The sequence below is a fragment of the Felis catus genome, chromosome A1 (assembly GCF_018350175.1).
Source record: "Felis catus isolate Fca126 chromosome A1, F.catus_Fca126_mat1.0, whole genome shotgun sequence".
NCBI lineage: Eukaryota > Metazoa > Chordata > Mammalia > Carnivora > Felidae > Felis > Felis catus.
The window spans coordinates 196,700,951-196,727,447 of record NC_058368.1 but is presented as its reverse complement, the minus strand read 5'-3'; the positions used below and the strand labels follow the sequence as shown (position 1 = coordinate 196,727,447).

The window sequence follows — 26,497 nt, the reverse complement described above, 5'->3', positions numbered from 1 at the left end:
GGTCTCTTTCCCGGTGACCGGTGCTGTCGCTGCCAGACCTCACGTTGCCTCTCCCCTAACCACACCAAGGTCAGTGAGGGCTAGATAGAGCCCCAAAGGCATAGAGGGTTGCAGGGGCATTTCTTTCCCCCAAGTGCTGGTGTCAGCTGTACTGTAGGGATTCTCAGGGGGTTGGCATTCAGTGTCAGAGCCCTTGGGAGCTTTGAAAAACTCTCACCCTTCTGGTCTACTAGCAACTCCCTGTGAGTTCAGCCAGGGTGACTGATCTGGAGAATGTGACTGAGAATTGGGGTGAGGGTGGGGAGGAGGGGAGACGGTAGGTCCCAGAAGGGCCAAGAGGAGAGTTGGGCGGGCAGCCGGACTCCCACGTGGCTTCTGATCTGTGGCTGTGGGGTGTGGTCAGGGTGCACATCATACAGCGAGAGGAACCAGCAGAGTCCAGAAGCAGGTTGGGCGTACCACAGCCCCACGCCGTATTGGGGGTGGAGAGCCCTTCGAGGGTCCGCTCTGACCTACCACGTGACCTTTAGATAAGCAGACCCAGGAGCAACGTTTGGTGTTGGGCCAGAGCAGCTTTGGTGGTGAAGGCCTTTGCTGTGAGCGTGCTGGGCTGGTGGTGATGATGTTCTAGGAGGGAATTTGGCAGGGACATTGTTGGCCCCCGTGGATGGTAGGTTAGGGTGTGGCGGGTCTGTGTCGTGCTGGCTCTTGGGGTTTGTGCTAATGACCTCGCGACGTTTGGTAACACGGACGTGGCTGTGGGGGCTGCGTGGTGTTGCCGTGACCTTTGTTGTGTTTTCTAGAACTGAGCGGTGGAGGTGGTGCACGGGGCGGGGGGGGGGGGTTGGTGGCACAGTGCTTGTGACCCTGCGAAAGGCGTTGTGGCAGCGTTCATTCACGATGCCCGTGTCCCGTGTTGACAGTCCCACCACGGAGGCATCTGGCCTTCAAGGTAAGGGTGCCGGCTGTGGTGCTGTTGGAGGATGGTGTTTTCTCCCGGGCTGTGGTGCTTGCTGTTTTTGGTTACCAGTGCCGGCTGGGCTGGTGCTTTCGGTCTGTGACTTCTTGGTGTTTGGGGCGGCCACACGGGCTTTGACGGGGTTGGGGGACAGAGGTTGCTAAGGTGAGGGCTTCGGCAGTCAGGTGAGACCTACCTGCCTTTGATTAATCAAAACAGCCCCAGAGGAAGCACAGCCATGCCCCCCAAGCCTGATGCCCCCAGTGCCCCCCTGACATCCTGTCAGTGTCTCTGGCCGGTGTTTTGGGGGGTGTGGCTCATGACTGAACCTGGCAGTTGGTTTTTCTCAGCCGATGCCTCCCGCCCCCACAGAGGGAAGCCGGCTGGGGCTCCTTGTCTGGCTCACGGGCCAGGATAGGGCGAGACAGCTTCTACTGTCCCTGCCAGGCTGCTCTCCTCCAGCCTGACCCCTCCTGGTCCCCTCCCTTTGAAAGGAAGCCCCCACCCCCCACCCCAGCCTTGTGAGGTTCCGCTCTCTTGAATGACTGTTGAACTCCTACTCACTCTTCAAAGCCTAACTCCTCTTCCAGGAAACCTCCCTGATTGACTTTCTCTCCCCAACCCTGAGTGATCTCTGCCCATTTGGGCTTCTGCCGGGTGTTGCTTACTCCCAACTTTGCATGTTGCCTCCCCACTGGATTTGCTCCTTGCTTAAGTAAGCATTTATTGGGTACCCAGCATTTGCCAACCTTGGGCAAGTGAACACAATAGCATCCCGTCTTTGTGGAAAGGGATGAGGTTGGGGGAAGACAGACATTAATCAAGGATCCAAATCAGTGTGCGGCTGCACACTGAGAGAGTGCTACGAAGCCACCAGATGTGGTGGGCGGGGGGATGGGGGGGCACTCAAAAGCCAGGAGGGCCCCTGAGGTGGCCCAGGCAGGGAGGCTTTTAGCCTCGCTGGAGACCGAAGGTGGAAGCAGGTAGAGCAGTGGGGATCGGCCTTTCAGGGAGGAGGTGAGTGTGAACTTCTGCAGGAGGAGACCTGATTGCCTGGGCTCGATGGTGACTCTCTGGGACTGGGTGACTGTGGTCAGGGCCCAGGGTGCCAGGCCCTCCTGCACCTTCCTGGTGTTTCTCCAGGATGTCGGCGCTCTGTCCCCAGGATCCCACCCCACCCTGCGTGGGGCCCCACGGCAGCTTGCGTGGCCAGTCCCTCAGAAAGGAGGTATCTGCTGGTGTGCCTCAGGGTCCCAGCCGGAGCCCTGCCTGTTTTGGCCATTTTATAATTAATTTTTTTTTTAACATTTATTTATTTTTGAGACAGAGAGAGACAGAGCATGAACGGGGGAGGGGCAGAAAGAGAGGGAGACACAGAATCGGAGGCAGGCTCCAGGCTCTGAGCCATCAGCCCAGAGCCCGACACGGGGCTTGAACTCACGGACCGCGAGATCGTGACCTGAGCTGAAGTCGGACGCTCAACCGACTGAGCCACCCAGGCGCCCCTGTTTTGGCCATTTTAGCACCAGTTAGGAGAGCAAATGAGGCCTTTGTCCTGAGTTCAGCTCTGCCCTGATGCCCTTCGTGGAGAGGCCAGGATGATAGCGGCATCTGAGCCCCATTAGGAAGTCGAGGGCTTGGTACCTCGTAGCAGCCGTGAGGCAGGGAGCCTGGCGAAGCCCCCTGCCCCACTCTGTTGAGAGGGCACAGGAGGGTTGCCGTCAACTAACTGTGTGCCATGAGCCCCAATTTCCCCACCCACAAAATGGGGCTAAAAATATAACATAGTTTTATATCCTTACGAAGTGTAACTGGGGTGATACAGGTAACCACTCAGCAGTGGGTGTGGCACGGAGTAAGGGCTCAATAAAGATTCGCTGCTGCTGTCGTCCTGCCGGGGTCTGGTCCCGTGACGAACTACTTGACCACAGGGATCACAGCTGAGTATTAAAGTGGGGCTTGGGACGATCTCTCAGACTCCCAGCTTTCACACTGGCTCATTGGGCATGCAGGCTGCATCGCATATAACCCAGGCCTTTCAGGGAGTCAGGTGTTCCGGGATACGCATGACTGAGTGGCTGCCCCAGGTGTGACCTGCCTGCTGGGCAGGGTCTGAGCCTCACCCGATCTCCCCTCTGCCTCTGCCCTGCACTGAGCCGGATACTGTCCTTTGCAGCTAGGCCCCGTTGGCTTGCTCAGAAAATGGCCACAGTCCTCCAGGACTCGCCCAAGGGATGAGGTGGCAGGTTTGAGAGCTGAGGGCCTTGTGCCCAGGGGTTGGGTTCTATCCATAGAACCCCCAGAGTCCTCTGGGGAACTGGCTCACAGGGTGGATGATACCAGGCCCCATCCCAGGTTTTCGCTTGGTCCGGGACTGGGATTGGTCTATGGGTTCTGGAGTCCTCGTGCGTGGGTAGCTCTGACATAGCTAGCCCACAGACTGGCGTTTGGAGGCCACGAATCCACATTGAACAGAGAGGAAACTGAGGCCCAGCGTGGGAAGTGGAGACTTGGCCGAGGCCCCAGAGTGGGTGATTGGCAGAGCTGAAACCTCAATCCAAAACTCTGGACTCTACATCCAGTGCTCCTCACTGCCCAGCATGGCCTTTTGTGGTGGTCCCTCCACCTCAGCTCATGTGAGACTCGGGACCACGGCCCAACTGAACAACATGTCCCCCAGCCAGAGAGCAGGGCGAGTTGTGGCTTGTGCTGGCCGCCGTGGGGTAGGCACCAGCAATGGGGCTGGTTACACAACTTCACCTGGACTGGCCGACCTTTCCTCATTTGGTGGGCGTGTTCATGCACAGTGATGGGTGTGTGAGGGGTGTGTAGGGGTGTGTAGGGGCAGCTCCCTGCCATGGAGGCCTCTGGACAGCCTCACGTGGGTGAACTCTCACCCCTCCTCGGGGTTTTATTGCAGTAGCCATAACTGTGGGGGCAGGGGCAGGGGCAGGGACCTAGCAGCAAACCTGTCATCCGCCAACTCTCTGTAACCTTAGACGGTTTCCTTGGCCTTCAGTTCCTTCTCTTCGAAGGAGCTCATCATTCTTGCCCTGCCCACTGCCTGGGTTGCTTGGAGGGTACAGTAGAGTGAGGCATGGACAGGCTTCCTGGAAGGGAGAAAATCATGTCTGAGATGTCACACAAGCGGAAACTCCCCTTACAGCACCCATGGCAGACAGAACTAATCAATCACCATACTCTGTCCTCTGAATCTGGACAGATTCCTTTGCCAAAACAGGGCTTCAGGCAACCTTCCCAATCCATTGGAGCTGGCACTCGAGACCAACATTTTCTGAGCGATCTAGAAAGGGATGCTGAGTCTGCAGCTGGGCATGTCTTGTATTGAAGGCTTCAGCTAATGATACCTACTTCTCTTCGTGTCCTAGGATGGGAGCCAGGAAGTACTCAGGGCTCTGGGTCTCTGGCTTTCAGCTCTGCGTCTGTCTTTTGACTCTCTTCTCCCCTTTCCCTTTCCCCCTGCCCTGTGCCTCTCTCCACAGTTGGCACAGAAGGGAGTTGTGGTGCTAGGTGCTGGATGGTCCATAAGGAAAGTAAATCAAGTGAGATAGAGATCAGTTAATCGATAGAATCCTCCCTTCTTCCCCTCCCTGACCTCCCCTTAACTGGCTTCCAACACAACCAAGCTGTCTGAGGCCAACATTGCCCCCTAGTGGTGAGCACTGAGAGCATGCTGACTGTACCACGCACTCTCCATCCTTCCTTTTCTTCCCTGCCCAGGCATGACCGCATCGCTTTACCTCCGTCTTGGTTACGAACTTTCTTTTCCACTCCTACACTTCTCTGACAGGTGTCATAGAAAAGACAACAGAGCATAGGGATAAAGGTCATGAAGGGGCACTAGGCTGGGAGCAAGAGGAGTTGACTATAGCTTCCTTCCCATTGCTACCTTACTGTGCGACCAAATTCCTGCCTCTCTGTGGGCCTTAGTTGCCCCGTCTGCACTGTAAAATTGGCCTATGTTCAGTGTGTCCCGAAAGGGGTGCCAAAATCCTTTTAGTCTGGACAGCTTTTCGCCGCATGTAGGACTGCCCGTGCAGTCGGGACAGTTAGCATCTCAGGCACCCCAATCATTGTACCAACTTGGAGCTCGCAAATGCCCCTTAGCAGTGGTACCGCCCACGGTTGGCATCCCGAGACCAGGGGGTCTTGAGATCATGCACGAGGTGGATGCTTCTGCCTAGGGTGCGGTGAGTTCACCAGGTGGCCCTGGTGGGACCAGGGGAATGGTCCACCCAGAGGGACCGTGGCCTCAGCCTTTGGACCTGCGTTTGTATCTATGCTCAGCCACTTGTGAGCCCTAAGCCTTTGGACAAGTTTGAACAAGACTGTGTGGTTCTCAGACGAGGATAGAAATAGCCCGGTAACCCTTTCCCTTCTAGCAGCAGATGGGGTGAGGTGCTCTGCGTGTACTCGAGGGCACGCACCCTCGTACTCCTGACTGGCTCTTGGCCCTGACTCCTAACCCCACCCCCTGCCCCCCCCCCCCCCCGCCCTTCCACCACAGGAACAACTTTTTTTGTTTGCAAGAGGGAGGCTGTTAATCCCATTTGCGGGTGTGGGGCCTGCGGCTCAGAAAGGTGGTGTGACTGGTCTTAATTAAGCAGCAGGGTCAGGGCTAGGACTCCGTCTGCGTCCATTTCTGTCATTGTCGCTGTGTGTGCTGGGTCTCAGCTACCGTTTGTCGAGCGTTATGCTGTGTGCCGGGGCTTTGGAGAAATGTTCCCAGTCATCTCAAACACACACGCGAACATACACACTCTGCCCACTTTACAGATGTGGAAACTCGTCTTCTGAGAGAAGTCCCCAAATGCGTGCCAAGGCTGCCCAGGTTGGCACAGCCAGGATCCGAGGCCGCTCCTTCTGTCTCCAGAGCTTGCCCCCCCCCCCACCGCCCCACATCTCTTTCCACTTACCTCCCAAAGCCCCCCACCCCCTGGGCCATTGCCAGGCCATGCTCAGTGGTAAGGCCTGGCCTGAGTTGTGCTGACAGCCAGGAGTGGGAGGGGGCACACTGGGCTCTGTGCCCAGGAATGTGTTGGGAAATTCCACTGCCATCCCACGCTACCCTCCCACGCTGGGAGGGAAGAGTTAAGTGGCTGCCTCGTCCCTCATGGATCACGGAGGCCTCTTCACTCCTTTTACAGCCTGGGTCTCCTCAGGAAACTGCCTGTGCCCCCCCCCCCCTGCCGCCTCCCCCCGCCCCTCCATCCCAACTTTTTGCCTTCTTTGGTCCTCTCTCCCCATGAGGCTGTACCGCCCCACCCCCTCCCAAGCTCTAGCTTCCCAAGCAGGGAACACTTGGAAGTAGGGATTGAAAGCTCTCTCCTGACAACACACGCAGAGCGCAGAGCGGCCGGCTGCTCACGCGTACGGACCAGCATCAGCTGGTTCTCGGCACATACCTTGTGCTCTTGGGGAGGGCATACGGGAGGCATCCCCCGGACCGAGGGCTGTGAGGGGGCCTGTGTCCCTGGCAAGAAGATTTCGTCTCTCTCTTACCCCCAGCCTACAACTGGGCAGGAGGTGAGGAGGTTTGTGAGGCTTCTTGACTCCACCTGGACCTCCAGTGGCCAGAGAGAACCCCGACAGCAGTGGAAGGAGGCTCCGAGCAGGGCTGCGGCGGGCTCTCTGAGTCAAGGGGATTTTCAAGGCTATCTATCTCCTGGAGACCACCCACCATCTGGTGCTTGCATCCCCCCCCCCCACCGCCGCCACCCCACCACGCAGGCTGTGTTTGCACACGCCCAGTCTCAGAGCCCTCACTACCTCCAAGGCCGCCTGGAACCATCTTTGGGTGGCTCTGGCTGTCCCGGGGCTTCCTTAGGATAAATGAGCTACAGGCTTAGCTTCGTGGGACCTCACAGAGTGAAGATCACCCCTCCCCTGCAAGTCCCAGCTCTTCCCACCCCCTTCCGCCCAGGCTCCCCCGCCAACACAGGAGGCCAGACATCCTGGATCTGTAACTGTCTGGCTGTGGCTGGCTAATCTCAGACAAAATCTGGTGCTTATGGCCTCAGTTTCCTTATTTGAAAAAAAGGAAGTGGGACTGTGTGATCTCAGAACCTCCCCTCCACCATTTTCTAGGAGTCCATGGGAAGCGATTATCCAGAAGGTTCTAGAAGCATCACACAGGGGAGAGATGACCTGTGTCCGATGTCTTGTGTTTGACAGTGAGTTTCCTGGCAGACCAGTCTTAGGGAGCAGGTGCCCTAGACTAGGTCCCAACAAGACAGTTTTTGAATGTCACAGATTGAAGAGCCCTCCTCAGCCCCTCCTCAGAAGGGTCTTCCCTAGATTTCTGTTGACTACTAGGTAGTTTCAGGCTCCTCCTCACGACACCGAAGCCCCATTATGATCTGATCACAGCCAGGCTCTGAATCAGAGCGCAGCTGCGGGAGAGTCCTGAGTTTTGAGTCCCACCTCCGCTGCACCTTGGCCACCCACCATGGGCGGATCAGTAAGCCTCTCTGACCTCGAGTCTCCCCATCTTTTAGACAAATGCAAATTCTGGTGCATCGTAAGCGCTCAGAAACAGGCACTCCTGCGTCTGGGGGAGGGGCTGCCTCTTCTGCCCTCAAGGTCAAATTTTGGTACGCCCTCCCCCCCAGAGTGTGGCTGGACCGCCTCGGGCACCACACGACGCTCCTGCCTTCAGGTTTTTATCGACCATCTGCTGTATACCAGAAACGGAGGGTACAGTGATGGAAAGACGGACAGGCTGCTGCATTCACGAGCTCTCTAGAGGCACAGAAATGAGGAAGCAAATCAGGAGACAGAATGGGGGCAAGCGAGCGGCTGCTGAGGGGTGCAGAAGAGGAAATAATGGGAGACGGGGCCGTCAGGAAAGGCTTGTGCCAGTATCGACTTTTGAGACGTCTGGCAAGAAAGAACATTGGAAAGAGCCTGGACGGGCCCCGATTGGAGGCTGGTGGGGTGAGGGCACAGACCTGCAGGGGAGGGCGACACGAGTGGAGTATGCCAGGTGGTGAGGTCAGGGCAGGCACTGTCTCCCCCCCACCCCCACCCCTGCCCCCGTGTTGCTGTGCCCTGGTGCTTTGTTGCTCTGTGATGTTTGATAGAGTGTTGACAGAGTCCCTCCACGTTGGAGTTCTCCTGTTTCCGTTGGCATTTACTAACACCCTCTGGCTGGCAGCAAGGGAGTGACCATTTCCCTGTCCCCAGGCTGAGAGGAGATGTGGGTGAAGGGCCTTGTGTCCTGGGTGGGGTGGAGGGGGAGGGACCGGCAATGAGTGCCTGGGCCTCCAGGTGGAAAGGCCGCGTCTGCTGCAGAGTTTGGGGGTGGGCAGGAGTGGGGGAGCAGAGCCATTGTCAGCCCACAACACCCAGGAGGGCGAAGCCCCAAGCACGGCTTCTGATACGGTGATGAACCCTGAGTGGACGGCAGCCAGAGCCAAGTGTGGCCCAAGGCCTGGCCCCAGGCCTGCAGGGTTCAGATTCTCATCCTGACCTGTCAACAGTCCTCAGTATGACCCAGGTTGGCTCGCCTGACCTTGAATTGGGTGCAGGATTTCAAGTCAAACATTACCTAATGTTCGGTGGGCAGAGTCCAGCGCCGGGAGGACGGGATCTGGGTTCCGGTCTGGCTCTCTACCATCTTACCACTAAAGCTGAAGAGGACCCTTCTCCCTACTCTGCACCATGAGAAGCTTAAACTACGAGTTTCTAAGCCCCTTCGTGCTCTGACAGCTTGTAATTCTGATTTATCCTAGTTTTATAGGACATTGGCAGGAGGGTTTTGTGGGGAGGGGAGAGTGAAGTATGAAGCATGATGAATCTCAAAAACTGATGGATAATTCTGAACATTCAGATATCTTTTTTAATTTTTCTTTTAATGTTTATTTTTTGAGAAAGGGAGAGAGAGAGAGAGACAGAGCATGAGCGGGGGAGAGGCAGAGAGAGAGGGAGACACAGAATCTGAAGCAGGCTCCAGGCTCTGAGCTGTCGGCACAGAGCCCGATGTGGGGCTTGAACTCACGGGCCATGAGATCACGACCTGAGCTGAAGTCGGACGCTTAACCGACTGAGCCACCCAGGCGCCCCAGAACATTCAGATGTCTTAATAGAAGTCGGAGGTGTAGAACTAGGGAGAAGATCGTTCTGTCAGCACAACAGGCAAACAACTATGCTCTCAGGGAAGGAGGGACAAAAAGCCAGATGCCTTTAAACCATGTATTCTTCCAAATGGTAGGGGCTGTAGCAGCGTGCAACCCAGAGGAAACCAGATTCCAGGGAGGGCGTGAGATTTGCCTGCAAATACTTGACGTCGGAGAGGATGGCGCTGGCGAGCGGAGGTCGCAAGGGGAGGTGCCCACTCAGGCTCTGGAGGAACTTCCCGTATGTCCAGAACTGCCCCCAGATGGAATGAGCTGGCCTGCCTTGGATGATAGGGTGTTTCCTGTCGTGGGAGATAGGAGAGGGCAGGTGGGACGGTCACCTGGCAGGCTGGCTGGTCTTTGTCCTCTGGAGGACCAGACTGGATGATCCCTGCCAGTTCTGCGTGGATGCCATTCCGTGAGGCGAGTTCAGGTCCGAGCCTGCCAACTCCTGTCTCGGGATAGTCACTCAGCCTCTGTGTGCCTCAGTTGACTCACGTGACAGGAGAGAGAATACCCGTGTGTCTCTCGGGCTTGTCGTCGAGATCAGTCGAGGCCACGGCTGCGGAGTCCTTTGTGTGGGGCAACCCCAGATTTGAGCAAGAGATGATTATCGTTCTCTCTGCATTGTCTGCTTGGCACTCATGTCGGCTGATGTTTGGGTGGCGGGTCAGCTCAAACTGACGGGTCTATATAGTTGAGTTTCTGCCTTTAGGAATCTAGTCTTTGGGGGCAACAGAGGGAAGAGTAAACCCTGAAGCAGCGCTACTACAACCTGGCGTGAATGTTGGCATGGGCACTGGCCGAGACAGACATCACCCATCAAGCACCGTATTCGTCCTGCTGACTTAGGATATGGCTTAAAATCCTCAAACACATGATGACAGCTACTATGAACTGTCAGGATTTGGCCTAGGAGAGAAACTCTACTTGCTACCCCTAAATAAAGGGAAATTATTAATGCCATTTGTGGTCAGTGCAAGCAAGCGACTCAGTAAATGCATGACGGGGAGTGGCTGTGCTGGCAGGGAGTAGGGCTTGGGACAGCTGGGAGCTAAATTAAATTAGGCTGGGATGGCTTCTTGGTGGAGGTGGTGGTGGGCTAAGTCCAGGAGCGGGGAGAGTAAGAGAAGAAGAGAGAAGAAGCAAGGGCATTCTGGGCCGTCGGTATGGCGTAAGCAGGAACTCCGGGTGGCGGTGGGTTGGGAGTAGGGCTCGCGATAGCTTGGAGCCGTGGTGAGTGAGCACTGGGCTGGGTGTCTGGTCACTGACCCGCCACCCTTTCACTCTGTGGCCTCGGGTAAGGCCCCTTCCCTTTGTGTGAGGAAAGGCGCGAGCATTCGTCTGAGATCCTGCAAGCTCTTAAGAAGCTCTGAAAAAACCATTTCTGCAAAGCCCAGCATCTCTGACACACACATGCACACACGCACCCCTCTCCCCAAGCAGTGGGTTCCTAATGAATGCCTTGTTGGTGGCAGCATATTAAAGTGTGATCCAAATGACTCAGAAATCTGGGGGCTGGAAACAGTAAGTACACCAGGGTAGTTACCGGGGATAGAAGCAGGATGTGGGCTGAGTGGGGCTTGGACTTGACAGATCCCTGGATTTCCAGAGGATGGAGTATTTTCCCTGAGGTCAGCAGCAGGTTGAGGTCCAGAGCAGCCGAGCTGGGTATCCGGGCCTCGGCATCATTTCAAGGCGCCCTTTCATTCTTGGCCAAGAGAGAGAGGAGGCTGGGCAGGGGCAGGGGGGCTGACAGGTTCTCATCTATTTATAGCTGGGATTTGGGGTCACGCGGTTCTGGGTGCTGGGGTGGCCTGATGCTTGGCTTTGCCAGCCAGTCACAGGGCAGCTGGCCCCAGGGTCCTGCACATTAGCAGGTGCCCTAATGTGAACCCACAAGGCTGGCCTGGGCTCTGGCCAGATGCTCAGCATTCCCTCCTGACTCCCAGCAGGCCTCTGGGGGGCTGCCAAGTGCCGGCTGGGATAGAGGTAGAGAGTGAGGCAGAGCAAAAGGGAAGAAAGGGCTTGTGTGAAGGCAGCTGGGAGGGCTGTCCTGGCCAATGGTTCTGAGCTTTGCGGGGTTGACAGAAAGTCAGGGTGCTGAGGGCAAAGGTCCCAGAATGGGTACTAGAACTCCTGGGTGCTGGCGTCAGTGTCACACTGGAACAAGAGAAAGAGAGCGGGAGGGAGAGCGAGCGAGCGTGAGCGAGCCCCTTGGCCTGCCCAGGCCTTTCTCATCCTCAGGACACATCTTTTCCCCTCCTGCAACACTCAGCGCCTCGGAGACCAATTAGTTAATTTCCACTGAGACGCACAGCCACGAGCAAGCAGGATTAGGGGACTTGTCCTGACCGATCAGCACATCTGCTCCGCTTTTGCCCTGTTGGAAACTCAGTTAATGGGGCGCCTGGGTGGCGCAGTCGGTTAAGCGTCCGACTTCAGCCAGGTCACGATCTCGCGGTCTGTGAGTTCGAGCCCCGCGTCAGGCTCTGGGCTGATGGCTCAGAGCCTGGAGCCTGCTTCCGATTCTGTGTCTCCTTCTCTCTCTGCCCCTCCCCCATTCATGCTCTGTCTCTCTCTGTCTCAAAAATAAATAAATGTTAAAAAAAAAAAATTTGAAACTCAGTTAAGGCTGTGCAGGGCTTTTCATACAGAGGGTGGCATGTCAGGGTAAAGAGGGCCAGTGACCTTGACAATGACTGCGTGGGGCCTGGGAGGCAAAGCGTGGGCTGGAGTCATGACCTCGGAGAACTCATCCAATTTTGGGGGGTTGTAGGCTCCTCATCTGTGAAATGGGGAGAACTCACCAGGATGCTAGAAGGGCCTGATAAGAGAGCCTGTGGATCCGTTCTATAGCTTTCCACAGACAGGAGTATGGTAACAGCCGTATTCCTACCCACCACCCGCACGCACCTGTGTATACGCGCACTCAGGTGCCGGCCTAGCCTGGACGAGGAAGGTGCGAGAGACCCCCCGACTTGCCTGCCTGACGCTGGCTGCACTGCTCCCCTGTTCTCAGGTACCCCAAACTCAGCATGTCCCAAGTGAAGCTCCTTTCACGTTTCACTCCCTGCCTCCAGCCCTGAACCAGGGAGCCCTCCTTAACTTTTCCTCCTTCCTCACTCCCCACAGCCCGGCTATCGCCCAGTCTGTTCACCAGAACAGAGATCACAATAGGTCCAACATTTTCTCCTCTTCATTTTACTTCCTTCTGCCCAGAGGCCACTATGTCGCATTGGCCTGTGGGACAGCCACTCATTGGACCTCCTGCTGCCATGTTGTCCCTATCTTCACGTGGCAGCCAGAACACAAATCTGACTTGTCACTGTCCTGCAGAAATCCCCCTCGGTGGAGCCCCATGATCTCAGGGCAAAGGCCACCCTTAACACAGTGGTTAGAAGTCCATTAGAGGCCCTGAGTACTTCCTTCTCATTCTTCCTGGTCTCCCTGAACCCTCACTCCAGCCAACTGTCTTTGTGTTCTAAATCTCCTGGGCACAGGTCTGGGAGCTCCCCGTCTAACTAGATGGCGGGGACCCTGCCTTTCTATCACTGCTATATCCCCAGATGCATGGTGCAAGTTAGCACTGAAATAACTGTTCGGGGAAAAGGAAAGTGTTTATATACTCTCAGGGCAACAGGGAGTTCTCCATACTGATATCCAGGCTCGGGAGGTCTGGAGAGAAACCTCACCCGGGGCAGCAGGAAGCCTGGGTCCCACATAAGCCTCTTCCTCTGAGGCCTCCGTCTCGTGTCCGTACAACCAAGGGTCGGACCAGATCTCCTCATTCTCATCTAAGGGCCCTTTTACTTCTACTGGTAGGACAGGAAAAAGGCAGAGGCTAGTGTCATGGGCATTGCAGCCGGACAGACCCAGGTTCAAATCTTGGCTTTTATCCCTGGTTGGCCAGTGATCTTGGGCCTCTCTGAACCTTGGTTTCTTCATCTGTGAAGGGGACGGAGATCATCATTTCTGTTGTCTCAAATGGCAGTGCCCAATACTCAGCAAGCACACAGTAAGTGGGGGGCCCTTCCTTTTTTAAAAAGTTTACAATCTGACAATGGAACGTGGCAGTTCAAATGACTCTTTAAGAAAAATTCATCCCCCCCCCCCCCCCCATCTTTTAGTGCTGAGTACTTGTAGAGAGGTTGCTGTGTGTATGGTCTGGCCTTTCACTCTGCCTCTCCTGAGATCCCAGTCTACCTTCTCCATACACAGGGCAAAAAGACTTTTTGGTTTCTTTACGAACGGTCCAGGCATGTCTGGAGGTTAGTGTTGTGACTCTTGGGAGCTGGTGCCACCCCAACCCAGGTTGGCACTAAAAGAGGCCAGAGAATAGGATCATTCCCTAACCCTTTGCCCACAGCTACGAGATTATCTGCCCAAGGGTCTGGGCCAACCTTGGCTCAGTGAAGGCAAACCGAAGGCTGAGCATGACACCCATTCTTTCTTTCTTTTTTTTTTTAATGTTTATTTTATTTATTTGGGGGGGGGAGAGCAAGGGCAAACAGGAGAGGGGCAGAGAGAGAGGGAGAGAGAAAATCCCAAGCAGGCTCCGTGCTGTTAGCACCAATGAGGGACTCGATCGCACGACCCATAGATCATGACCTGAGCCAAGATAAAAAATCACACGCTTAACTGACTGAGCCACCCAGGTGCCCCTGACACCCATGTTTAAAAAAATATTTATTTTTGAGAGAGTGAGATAGAGCATTAGCAGGGGAGGGGCAGAGAGAGGGGGGGACAGAGGCTCTGAAATGGGCCCTGTGCGGACGGCAGCGAGCCCCTGCAGGGCTTGAACTCACCAACCACGAGATCATGACCTGAGCTGAAGTCGGATGCTCAACCGACTGAGCCACCCAGGCCCCCCCCCCCCAACACCCATTCTTAATGGGAAGATGCCCCAGGGGCAGAGGCCAAGACCCAGAGGCAGGTATCCGTGCAGACGCCTTCCCAGACACCCCATCACAGGGTGGCCTTGTGCCCAATCCCGGCTGCATGCCTGCTGTAGACTACAGAAACTGGACCTGGAGGCAGTCGGGGAGGAATGTCTTCCGTAGTAGAAAAGGTGAAGGAGGATTCAGAGGGTTGGAATGGAGACCGTCAAACAGCAGAGAATGTCGGCAAAATGAATGAAGGGATGAATGAGCAAACCAATGAATAAAATATTCTCCTTCCAGGAAAAGCCGAGTCTTCTCCCAGACCTCAGAAGCACAGCATTAGCCCCCTTGGCTCAAGCCTTGTCAGTTTTATTAGGTGCCTAGAGTAGAGAAAAAAATCACTAGGGAAAACCATAGTGTTAAGCTCAGTGGTTCTCAAACTTTTTTTTTTTTAATGTTTATTTTTGAGAGAGAGAGAGAGAGAGAGAGAGAGAGAGAGAGAGAGAGAAGGGGAGGGGCAGAGAGGGAGACAGAGCATCCGAAGCAGGCTCTCTGTGCTGACAGCAGCGAGCCCGACGTGGGGCTCGAACTCACTAACCGTGAGATCATGAACTGAGCCGAAGTTGGATGCTCAACCAACTGAGCCACGCAGGTGCCTGTCAAGCTTTTTTTTTTTTTTATCCTACCCAACCTGCGTGTTAGAGAACCCAGGCTTTCTGCCCTCTGCATATCCAGGGTACTCAGGATTGCTTGATTATAAGCAATGGAGACCTGACTCAAAGTCACCCCCTAATAAAGGAATTTATTTTGTCCCATAAGTGAAAATGTGGGGTTCAGGTTCAGTTGGCTCTAGGTGCTCTATCTCTCAACTCTACTTTGTGGGGGTACCGGTTTCATACAGGCTCTTCCCAGTCAATGGGGAAAATGGCCACCAAGCTTCTCATGGATCAGCATAGTAACCACAATCGGAGAAGAGCATTTCTTTTCCAATAACATCAGCTAACATTGTGGGGCTGACTCTTGTTGTCTGGATTGGGGGCACAGGTTCAGCTCTGAGCCAGTTATGATGGCCGGGAAACGAGGGCCTCTGATTGCCCAGCAGTGGGTCATGGGCCCACTTCTGGAACAAGAGTGTGTATGTGGGTTCAGCATCACTGACCTATGAGGCCTCAAATGGGAAGGGTATTGTTCTCCAGAGAGATGGCAGAGGGATAAAAACTCCTTGTGCCCATTGAACAGCTCCTCTTTACATTAAAAACCAATCGTCCTCCATATTGGGATTTTAAAATGTGATAATAACTAATTACCACACCTTTCACCGGCGTCCTTTGCCACACAGGGGAGACCTGCTGATGTGGAATGCTTCCCCACTAGCTGACATGACTGCCAGTCAAAGGTGAGGCTCTGGGGTCGAGTCTCAGCAAGACACCTGTGTTGAGCAGTTTCTTGGATGTGGGGAAAGATGGATGCTGCTGTGACCACATTCTACCCACCGGGACACTACAGTCTCTGAGAGGGATCTGCAGGGAGGTTGACATGTGTAGGGATGCGATAGCTGTGGGCACCCCTGTCTCCCAGTCATAACTGGGTTTGGAAAGAACCCAAGTTTGGATAGAAGATTCCATGCGATGGAAGGGTTGGGTTTGATTATCCCCATCTGTGATCGATTGGTAATGACTGCCAAGAGTGCGGTGTTGGAGAGTCCGGAGGAAGCTGTGCTCCGATCAGCAGGAAGGAGGCCTGTGATTGATTAGCAGTGTCTGCCACGGGCAAAGGCATTGAAGTGGTGAAGTTTGTCATGGGAGCCATTCCCGGGAGATTTTTTTTTAGCTCTCTCATTTCAGACATGAAGCAACAGAACAAATGAGAGCCACGTCGGGGCTCAAAGGAGAAACAGATGCAAATGGGGGCCTGCCTGGGAAGTGACTTGAGAGTTAATTCAGAGACCTAGCCTTTGACTGTGTGTCAGTTTTCCCTGCCTTTGCCTTTTCTCATCTGCAAATGGGACAAATGGTCCAGTCCTGTGAACCAAGCAGGACTGTTAGGAGGATCAGTTGAGGTGATAAATGGGAAGTCATTTCATCATACGATTATAACAGCAAGCATTAAGTGTCACTTTATGTTCCAAGCACTGTTCTAAGTGCTTTACTTTAGCCGCATTCAGTCCTCAAAACAAGCCATGAGGTAGTTACTGTTATTCTCATCTTTTTTTTTAATTTTTTATTTTTTTTCAAAAAAAGAACAGAGCATGAACGGGCGAGGGGCAGAGAGAGAGGGAGACACAGAATCGGAAACAGGCTCCAGGCTCCGAGCCATCAGCCCAGAGCCCAACGCGGGGCTCGAACTCACGGACCGCGAGATCGTGACCTGGCTGAAGTCGGCCGCTTAACCGACTGCACCACCCAGGCGCCCCTGTTATTCTCATTTTAAAGAGGACAGCACTTAGGTTCAGACATTAAGTCACAGGTCCACACAGCAGGGCAGCCTGGGGCTGTGGCCTGCACTGAACCCCTTCATTATGGTGCTTCTCACGGTAAACTGTAAAGTGTGCTGCACCTGAAAGGGATTACCTGGAGCCGCACCTCTAATTCCTTTCTTGCTCAGGAAATGTCCCACTAATCCACTCCCTCATTAACCCCCATGGAGGTGAAACTGGTCTGCTCTGGTCTGTGTGTCAACCTTTCAGGCGTCGATGACACTTTTCCAAGACCTCATAGGCAGTAAGGAAGGGAAAGCAGTGTAAACCTAAGGGTGAGCCCTTGATCCCCAGTCAAACTGCCTGGATTTATTTACCTCCTGGCTCTACTGTTTCCCAGCTGGGTGACCTTGGGCAAGTTAGCTAACCTCTCTGAGCCTTGGTTTTCTCATCTGTAAGTGGAGAGGATAATCATACCTGCTGTGTGGGATTATTGCGGGGACTAAAGAGGATCGTGTAAGAGAGGTAGCATGTTAAATATGCAGTGTGGGTCACGGGGATGGGGGTGGGAGTGTGGGTGCAGAGGTTAAAGGGGCCTGAAATGGTAGGGAGGGAGGCTGCTCTTCTCAGGACCAAGGACTTCCTGTAGCCTCATTTATGATGATGCCCTGGACAGCTATGAGCAGATAGAAGGAAGCTAGCACCCTCTACCCTAAGCCCCCAGACCTGGGGCTCGCTAACCCTCTGGAGTGTGCCTCTGCTCTCACCGGCTCTCCCGCCGCCGACAGATGCTGCTTCCCTGGCCCTTGCTGCCGCAGCCCCAAACCAGCCAAATCCAGAGTGAGCTAGTCTGCAGCCTGCACTTCCTGGGGGCCTTTGAGGCTTAAACAAGTCTAATAAAAGGAGCACAATCAGAAGAGATTCTGATACTAGCGTGAGGCATCTGAGAGTATACAAGTGCCCTTGTTTCGGGACCTGATGAAATAAGTAGAGGGATAAATGACAATGCTCCTTGATGGTTTGCTTTCCTGTCATTTACTCTGGGTACTTTGCCATTGGGAATGGGCTTCAGTAAGCCCACCTGTGAAATGGGGCCCGGCAACCTATGGGGAAATGAGTGAAATGTATAGATTCCTGGTCTGGGGCAGCATTCTGGACAGTGGACATTAGTGGTTGCATCATCGCTTGGGGGCTTGTTTAAAATGTACATTCCTGGGTCTCCAGGATGGAGAATCCAAAAATGGATTCAGGGCCTTTGGGGTGGGGCCCAAGAAGTTGCATTTTGACAAGCTTCCCCAGGAGATTCTGCAGCAGCGGCTAAGTGAACGAAACCTTGGAAATACTGTGTCTCTTCTTAAGGATATTCTTTGATTCTCTTAGATTTCTCCTAGGCTCTCCTCTGAGAGAGCCTCCGCCTGTCGGGCAGCCAAAAGACCCTGCAAGATGCCCAGGGCTCTAGAGACGAGTCTGTGCTTGTGCTCGAGCTCCTCATCTCTGGAGGTGTGCAAGGAGTTCCTGAGCGTGCCTGCTCCGGGTTGGGGCTGGTGAGCCAGCCAAGCTCAGAGCCTCCTTTGGTGACTCTGTGATTTCATTGCCTGGAGAGAAGTCAGTTTCTGCAGAAGGGGGTGGGAGGGGGGTTGTGATTCAACAATATCAGAGCTGGGAGGCAGTCCTTTGCTGGAGGGCTCCTCTTCTCCCCTCTGCGGGCAGGATCTTACCCACCGGCTCAGTGAGTGGAGACCAGCTGAGCTGCTCTGATCGGACTGGCGGCCGGCAGCCCCCTCCCCCTTTTCACAGCCTTCCACAGATTACTGTACCCTGCGCCTAGGTCTAGGTGCTTGTGGTTTTTCTGTTTAGATATAAAAGGATATATCGCTAAGAGTTTCGTTCAGCAAACATGGGTTGAAGGAGCACTTGCGGGCCCCCAGGGGACCCTCGGGCACACCCTGTATCCCCTGGCCTTGGGTTCGAAGGCTCCCCATGGGGACGTGATGCTAGGGCTGTAGAGGAGTGTAAGTAGGGCAGAGGGCATTCTCAGGCGAGACTTGGAAAAGCAGCATCCTGAAGACGTGGTGCAGAGAACAAAGTCGCCTAGCCGGGAAGGCTGGGAGCAGGGTGGAGTGGGGGAACGCTGTGTACAAAGGTGCGGAGGTGGGACCATTCAGGGTGCTTGGCACAGGGGGTGGGGAGGGACGGGGCAGGAGGCTGTAAAATGGGAATGAGCAGATAGGCCCCGCGTGGAGAGTCCTTTTGCGAGCCAGATCCTTCAGGGAAGAGACGGGGAGAAGTCTTCCTCCTTGGGGCCTCTTCTTTAAGATGTGGGGTCCCCCACTCCTCACGGCAGCTCCCCAGAGGTGGGGGGGGTCAAAGAAAGGCCAAGACACCCCCCCCCCGAAAGGCATTCACTCCACTTTTGGGATGGAACTCGGATTCCAAGTGTCATTTCAGGAATGCGACTGTATGGAGAGCCTGGGCCCTGGGAGCCGGGCTCTGCTCCTGGCTGGCTGCGTTGCTCTTGCTTCTCTGTTACAGCCTTTCTGAGCCTGAGTGTTCCCATCTGCAGAGTGGGATGGTATGAATTTCTACCTTGAGGATTGTCGCGAAGCCTGAAGGACATGCTGATGAGGGCCATCAGCAGAAGAGGACACAGGCTGGGCACATAGTCCTATTGATTCACCAAAGCCGTGTGCGCTCCTGGGTGCACGAGTCCCCTTTGCAGTGCACCCTGCCAGCCTCTGTGCGAATCACAGCCTGGAGGAAAATCACCGCCTTCATTAGAACATTCTTCCTTGTGTGGGAAAAAAAAATGGGACTTCCACCCGTTGGTGTCTTGCATCTGCCCTTGGGGCCCCACGGAAGAAGTCTGTGTGTCTTCTCCCGGAACACCTTCAGAGGTGTGCGATGACATTGACCACAGCCTTGGGACCAGACATCCGCAGCTACTTTATCCAGTCAGGGCCATCGCGGAGCCGGGTCACTGGGTTTGGTGGTGGGTGGGCCCGTCACGGTTGTTGGTTGCTGGTCTGGTGGGTGCCCTGCAAACAGCCTGTGGGGATTGCTGCTACTGCCTGCCCTTTCCCCTTTGCTTTCCGGAGAACTGGGCGGAGGCAGTGAGGAAGCTCTTCTTGGGCAGGAGGAGCCCCTGACTCATAGAAGATGTTTTCCTGTCAGAAGGGAGAAGTGGGCATATCACAACTTCCAGGGGAAATGCAGAAGGAAGTTGGTTCATCAGAGCATCCTCTGTCTTCCCCAAATCCCAGTGTGCTGTTAAAAGCAGGGTGAGCGGACCCCTGTGTAAGAGAATGCCCTTGCACTGCCTAATTTGGCACCCGTGCCTCACATGTTTGTGGGGAGGTCAGGTCACACCCTGGTTTCCTCCTGACCTCAGACGTATCTCGTCTAGCAGCCTCTGCCTTCTGGAATCTCTCACTCAGAGCCAGTGGTAGCCAAAACCATCATGGCAGAGGCCAGGCACCGTTGTCCCCAGACTCCTTCTGGTTTTAGAGATAGCCTTCAGCTTGGAGACCCCCGGTTGACCAGTTCGCTGCAGATGAGACGCGGTACCTAAGCGGACAGGAGTGGGACTTGGTGAGGACAGCAGGCCCACGTTAGGAAGATGGCGAGGCCGACACCCTACTGCCCAGAGGAGATGGTTGTGGAGGGCAGAGGCACGCAGCTCTGGAGACACCGCACCCCAAGGGGAGGGACTGCCGCGCATCAGAGTAAATGGCCCCTTTGAGGGGGCAGTGGTGGAGATGATGGATCCAGGGGTCAGCCAACTAAGGCCCCGAAGGCCAAACCAATCAGCTCTGTTCTTGTCAATAAAGTTTTATTGGCACCCAGCCACGTCTATTGGTTTATGCGTCATCTGTGGCTGTTTTTACGTTCCAACCGCCGAGCCGAGCAGTTGACTTTATGGCTCCAAAGTCTGAAATATTTACTATCTGGCCTTTACAGAAAATGCTTGCCAGCATCTGATGGTTCGAGCTATGAAGGAAGGGGTTAAAATGCAGCCTCTGTCAGAGCAGGACCCGGAAGTATGAAGTTTCTTGGAAAAGGACTTCCATGCAGACTGGCTTCATGGTGGTGGTGTGCCTATATTGGTGCCTCAATGAAGGGAAAAGAGTCATTTTGCTCAGGAGCATATCGTGGCGGCTCTCTGTCTCAGATCCAGGCCAGAGCACTTGAATGGCACGTGCGTGTGCATGCGTACACACGGGCACAATTCTCCAAGCAGCAACACGGCAAAGAGATGTGTTTGCCTCTAAAGGGCAGTTGCTTGTTTTGTCTCCTCTGGGGCCATTGCCTTAGCGTTTGGAGAAGCCGGGCCAGGATTCCTGCGTTGCCCTATATAAGGAGGCTGTCGTCCCAGCCGGGCCCACCCCATGGCAACAGGGCTAAAATGGAAACAGGGAGTTCTGTTTAAGGCCAGCCGCTGCCCAGCAGCTGCCTCCCGCCCGCTGCGGACTGAGCATTGTCTGCAAGCACCTGCCCTTCCTGCTGTAACCAGATTGGAATGCAGGCTCTGGGGGCTGCCGTCCTGAAGCGGGTCCTTTGTGGGGTCGGTGCCCCTGGACGCGTGCCACCGGTGCACCCTGCCTTGTGTCCAGGGCCATGAGGGGCTCACCAGAGGCAGCTGGACGCCGTGCCGGCTGAGGGTCAGACTTTCCCTCTCTGAGCCTCAGTTTCCTCCCGCCGAAAATAGGAAGTTCAGGGCCAGTTCTGTCCAAGGTTTCTTTTCATTCTGTTGTTCTGTAACTCTGGCCCCTGTGCCTCCCGTGGAGAGGCTCTGAAACAAAAAGGGCTTTGTTCTTATTCTAGTGCAGAGGTGAGATGTTGTGGCTTCGGGGGTCAGGTTTCTGGGTTCCCATCCCAGCTCGAGGACTTAACTTAGCTGGGTGCCTCCAGGGGAAGTCAGCAGACCTCTCTGGGCCTCAACTTTTCTCATCTGTAAAATGGGGATAAAAAGGGAACCTCCCCCGCGAAGTACCTGTGGTTAGTGTTTGGTTAAAGCATAGGAGGGGATGGGACTAAATGGCTGTCAAGGCCTTTTCCTACCTGGGGTTCTGTGTGGTTCTAATTCCAGATTTCCAGCCTCTCAGGCACGTGTCCCACTCTCCCACTGTTGACTGGGGAATTTCCAAGCAGAGGACACTTCACAGCCCTGGAAACCTGACCGAGAGATTAGAGGCCCGGAAAAGGGAGTTGAGGAGAAAGGAGCTGTGGGGAGTTTCCAGGGTGTTCCAGGCATATGTGCGTGTGGGAGCCACGTCCCTGCCAGCCAGCTCCCCTGGGCGGAGCCGCCCCAGGCCCGGCATGGCTTCTGAGCAGGACGAGGTTACGGCATCGTGAGGCCTGGGATAGCATCCCTTCAGCCCCACCCCTCTGCATTTTTCTGCAGAATCATCGTTCTCTTGTCTTCTGTTTGGAGATATTTGGAGGGGATGGGGGAGAGGGAGGGAGTACGTTTTTTTGGAGCAGTAGAATACAATGATTAAGAACCTGGCTTTGGAGTCCGTGGCCCTCAGCCAGCTAGGGAACCTCACTGGGCCTCCTCAGCTTCCTCCTGTAAAATAGAAATAATAGCAGCTGTGAGGATTAAATGGCAGAAGGTGTATGAGCTCAGCCCATTTTCTATGCAAAATAAGCTAACTCAGTAAAATCTAAAGAGTGCCTACTGTGCACCAAGATCTAGTGGGAAACAAGCCGGACTAGTTTCCAGCAGTCAGGAGCTTCCATTCTAGTGAGGGTGGACAGATAACAAACACACGGCCAGAACGGACAAGATCTTTTCAGACAGTGAGGTGGATCATGAGGAAGATGAGACAGAGCCACGTAATGGACAGGGTGCCGAAGTGGGGAAGGGTAGCCACTTTAGCGTGAATGGTCAGCGAAGGCCTCTTTGAAGAGGTGACATTTGGTCAAAGTGTCAAGAAGGAGCCAGCCATGCAAAAATGGCTTGTGCAAAGGCCCTGGGGCAGTGACGAACTTTTGAGTTCTAATATGTAAAAGAATGCCAAGATGTGGGGGGCATGGCGATTGAGTCAGAAGGTGGCCAGAGAGGATGCTGGCAAGGTAGGTGAGGACCTTATCAGCCATGGATGTTTGGATTTCATCCTAAGTACAAGAGGAGAGTCTTTGGAGAGTTTTGAGTAGGGAGGGAGTAGGGCAGCATGATCCGATGTACATTTTTTAAAGATGACTTTTGGCTACGGTGGGAGAGACCAACATGGAGGGGGATGGGCAAGTATGGAACTGGGAGACGTGCTAGGCAGCCTTGTAGGAATCCAGGCAAGGGACGATGGCAGCATGGGCTAGTAGGGTGAGAGCGGGGATGGAGAGAGAGTGGACAGGACCAGCTGATGGACTGAGAGGGAGGGAAAGAGAGGTGTTCCGAGTGTCGCTTCTGAGCCGCTGGGTGGGGGTTTTGCCTATCACTGACAGGAGGAGGACTCGAAGGAGAAACTGGCTCCAGTGGAGCTAGAGCTCCATTTGAACATAAGGTTGAGGTGCCAATAAACCAACCCAGTGAGCTGTCAAGGGGACAAGATTTGAAAGGGCTCCTTTGCCGGAGTAGCCGAGGACACAGCTAATGCAGGGAAGGAAGGACATGGCATGTTTTGAGCTGAGACAGCCCAAGTGCGCGTGTAACTGGGGCTTAACCCTCTTCCAGCCCTAAGCTTGTGGATTTAGTTTTAAGGACCTCCCTTACTCACTCAACAGCCCTGCGTGACCCACATCCCGCCCGGGGCCCCTCATGGGCTCAGGGCTGTTCCAGCCACTCCCCGAGGACTCCTCACGGCACGCAGGTGGGCCCTGTTCTGTGTGGGGACAGAACCTGGGACGGCTTGTACCAGCCAGGCACCGTGTGAAACGTTTTATAACTGAGCTTCTTAACCTTCACGTTCTCCAGCCCCAGGGGTTAGAATTTAGGGGCTCTGTGAACTTGGATAGAGAACAAAAATGATCTCTAAGCTCTAAGTGAATGTTTTGCTAACCTCTGAGTGAAATTTAGAATTTCCATTCATTATGAACATAGATGACAAACCGTGAAAATATTAGTGGTGGCTGTGACTTTGTCACCAATGGAATCACAGCTGTTTCCATATCACATTACAGTTATTTCAGTTATCTGGGAATATTTATGTTCATCGCTCCTTTGAAATTATGGGTAATTATTATACTTGCGCCGAGATCTTATTTTTTAACATTGCAGTGAGGAAGCATGTGATGTTACTGTAACACAAATTTATTCTTCCTAATATCGTATAAGTGTATTTTGATATCATTGGTTTCCTTTATAATGCTGTTTTATTTTATGCGCTTTGAAACATTTTACTTAATTTTATTTGTAAACATTTTGTAAACATTCTCAGAAGCTTGTAAGCTTCACCAGTGGGACCCAGTCACTCAAAAGAGATTGATTTCCGCTTTAAAAGCATGATCTTATCGTTTTCGTTTTATAGATAAAGAAGCTAAGTCTCAGGGAGGGTGAGTATCTAGGCCGGGGTCACACAGCTGGTTGAGTGAGTGAGCTCAAATTAATGCAGATCTTTCTGATTCCAGAGTCAGTGCTGTTAACAGTTTCCATTGCTACTTCCAAAGTGGCCCCGTCAGTTGAACCTATGACTGATTTAAACAGAATCTGCGGCACAAAAACCATTCATATTTTATCTGGAAAGATTAATACGGCTTTTGCGTTACAGTCCCAGTGTACCCTTGTTTTTTATAATAGAAGAAAGTTTTTCTTACCAAGTGAAATGATTTAATTTTCCATTGGGCCAGATATTGGGGAGTGGGGAGAGGGCCTGTGCATTTGTATTTCTCTGCCGACCACTGCGTCCCCCGTAGGTATGTGATCAGAGACAGAGAAGCATGGCCCCAGCTCAGTAGATTCTCATGCTGCCCTGTGAGCAGGCAGCTCACTAAACAAATGAGAAAACTGAGGCCTTGGGCCAATGGGTGGCTTCCTGTAGTCGCAGAGCTCCAGCCAGTGGAGTTCTAGTTCAGGCTCTTCCCCGTGCTGCAGCCTTGGTCCAGTTCCAGTATCACTAACTTTGCTGCATGATCTCCAACATATTACTTGCCATCCCTAGGACTTAGTTTCCTCATCTGTAAAATGGGGTGGCCAGTGTGTCTTCCTCTCTTTACTTGGTGGTTGGACAGTACCAATGACATGGGTATCAAGTGTGACCTTTTCAGACGTCCTCAAGCAAGGGCTGGGTACTGAGGAAGGCAGGGACCCCCTCGCTGCCTGTGAGGTGACATGGGACCGTCCCTGAGCTCCCACCAAGGCCAGGAGCCAAGTCCGATAGCCGGGTCCAGTCTCAGTTTCAGCCCAGAGCTTCCTCCGTGAGCAGTCAGGACTGGTTGACAGGGGACAGACTCCTTGCCTCCCGTCTTTGTCTCTCTGTCCCTTCCTCAGAGCCCCGACACCAGATGTGGTGGCTTTATTTCACGCTCCTCTATATTTAATAAGCAGGACCATGACGAGATTTGGTGACCTCAGGGCCCAAATGGACCGTCTGCTGGCATAAGCAGTGCTTGAGTCATTTCCCAGGGATGAGCACTGGGCAGGATTCCAGGAGCTGAATTTACCCTCTGATTCTCTGCTTTCCTCCTTCCCTGCCTGCCTCCAAGCTCCATTTTAGAGTTTCCAACTTCCTTGGCTTCAGGAGGCCATGGACCAAGATAGGTAGAAAATGAAACAGTTACTCATTCATCGAGGCTCTCCATGCCCCTACCTTAGCAGAGGCTTGGCCTCAGTGTGGGGAGACCCTGACCCAGGCCCTGGGGCTCCTGCCTGCCTGGGAGCTCTCATATCTGTATGCACTGGAGGACACAGGCTCAGTGGCCTATGTGCCTGAGAGATAGAGGCAGCAGATGGTGGAGATTGAGAGGAGGGACAAGCGGGGACAGTCAGGGCAGGCTCCACAGCCAGGGTGGCATATGAATTGGACTTTGGAGGAGGGGTTGAGGCGTGTACGTGACCGAATAGAAATAAAATCCTCGAAGAGTAAGGAAGGACCTAAATAGAAAGTAAATATTCTGTGACCTCCCCCATCCCCAACCAACTCCTTGTTCCTGTTTCCAAACTCTTCAATATTTTCTTCTGTCCTCCTAGCGAGGATCTCTGAATATGTGACCTGTGCGTCTTCTTTCCATCCATGCCGCATCTTTTTTTTTTTTTTTCAACGTTTTTATTTATTTTTGGGACAGAGAGAGACAGAGCATGAACGGGGGAGGGGCAGAGAGAGAGGGAGACACAGAATCGGAAACAGGCTCCAGGCTCCGAGCCATCAGCCCAGAGCCCGACGCGGGGCTCGAACTCACAGACCGCGAGATCGTGACCTGGCTGAAGTTGGACGCCCAACCGACTGCGCCACCCAGGCGCCCCGCTGCATCTTTTATTAAAAGCACAGACAGGATCATAGAATGTCAACTTCCCCCTTTCACTTAGCAACCCACCGTGGCTACCTTCGTGGCAGTGCCCGTGGGGGCAGGGGGCTTCGACCGGTGGTACGGTCCTTGCAGGTGGCTGGATGAGAAGACTCCCAGTGTGTACGATGAGCTTTGGTGGGGGCATGAGGTGGGCAGTATAGCCAAGTGGCTAGGAGCTGAGCCTGACTTTTGGATTCAGCAGATCTGGGGTTGAATCCCAGTTCTAGCACTTTCTAGCTGTGTGACCCCGGGCAGGTTTCTTCACCTCTCTGAGTTTCAATTTCTCTGTCTTTCAGATGGAGCTAGTAATACTTCCTTTTTGGGAGTGTTGGGGACTTTCGGTGAAAGCACCTACCGGTCCCAGAGGCACCTGGTAAACAAGAACAGCCACCCGTTTTTGTGGCTGTTGCCGTGGTGTATCATATGGGGCAGGGGCAGCCGAGCCTTGCCAGGTAGGGCCAGGTGCATGTTGGGTGTTTCTGAAGCGGCGTTTGGAGAGAGGAGGGCCAGCAGATCGATCTGAAGCTTAAAATAGCCTGGAAGTGCAAGAACAACAATAAATAAATGGGTTCCGGATGCTTTTAAATCTTGGCATTTCCTGATCTCAGCTCAGCTGGTCCAGACAGCTTCATCAGCGTTTACTGCCGAGGCTGGCGGTGCA

The 26,497-nt window shown here is 54.0% G+C and overlaps 1 protein-coding gene across 2 annotated transcripts in view; it reads left to right on the top strand.

The window, feature by feature from the left end:
• Positions 1-26,497, top strand: part of PPARGC1B (PPARG coactivator 1 beta) — a 112,566-nt gene that overhangs the window by 36,052 nt on the left and 50,017 nt on the right. The gene's annotated exons all lie outside the window — the stretch shown is intronic.